Genomic DNA, 827 nt, shown 5'->3' with positions numbered 1-827 from the left:
TAATATGCCGCTTTGACTATACCTTCGTAGCTATAAACATTTGTATTCCGCTTAACCAGGTTGTTGGATGCTAGGCTATTATGATCCTCATCCGAATGGTCATCTATATGTATCCATACGGAAATATAGAATTTATGCCATTTGCCCTTTTTTGTTGTTGTCGTTGTTGTGTGAAGAGGTTATCGTGGAGCAGAAGACGATGGGGGTATTTTGCAAAAAGACTCGAAACTTTAAGCCAGCATAACAAAGCGGACAGTCAGATCAACGGAAAGTAAGAAACTCGTTATTTTACGTTCCCATTTCGACCCAAAGTTTATTTCCTTTGTGATCAAAAGACAACGAAGGTATAAAGAGGAAAAAGCAAGAAACAAGAAAAACAACAACTGCACACGTACAATTGTTTAGCTCCTTTTAAAGTGGAAAGGGTTCTTTGGTAAGGAACACTAGGCAGAGGTGGCCGCTCAATAAAGGAAATATTAAAAACCATTGAGCGGAGCAGTATAGTCGAACAGGGCCGACCATATGATACCCTATACAACTTCCACGAAAATCGAACTTTGTGTGGTTCTATATTCTGAGCTTGGACAATATTTCTCGATATTTGCACCCTCTTGGCCGACTAGAGGTCAGCAAATATAACTAACATTCAGTAACAGCCCTTCTAATTACTTGTTCAGATTCCCTTCACCATGGGTTGTGTTGTGATGTTCGACTTTCATTTGTGGCCTATAGATCGACTCGAAAAAACACAAAAAAATAAGATTTCGATCCACTTTATCCCAATATTATTATCTGATCATCACCGGCGTTGTCCTTGACCATACCTG

Source organism: Musca vetustissima, unplaced genomic scaffold (genome assembly GCF_032173495.1).
Source record: "Musca vetustissima isolate MV318-11 ecotype Yass unplaced genomic scaffold, APGP_CSIRO_Mvet_v1 utg97763, whole genome shotgun sequence".
Lineage (NCBI taxonomy): Eukaryota > Metazoa > Arthropoda > Insecta > Diptera > Muscidae > Musca > Musca vetustissima.
This window is presented reverse-complemented; position numbering follows the sequence as displayed.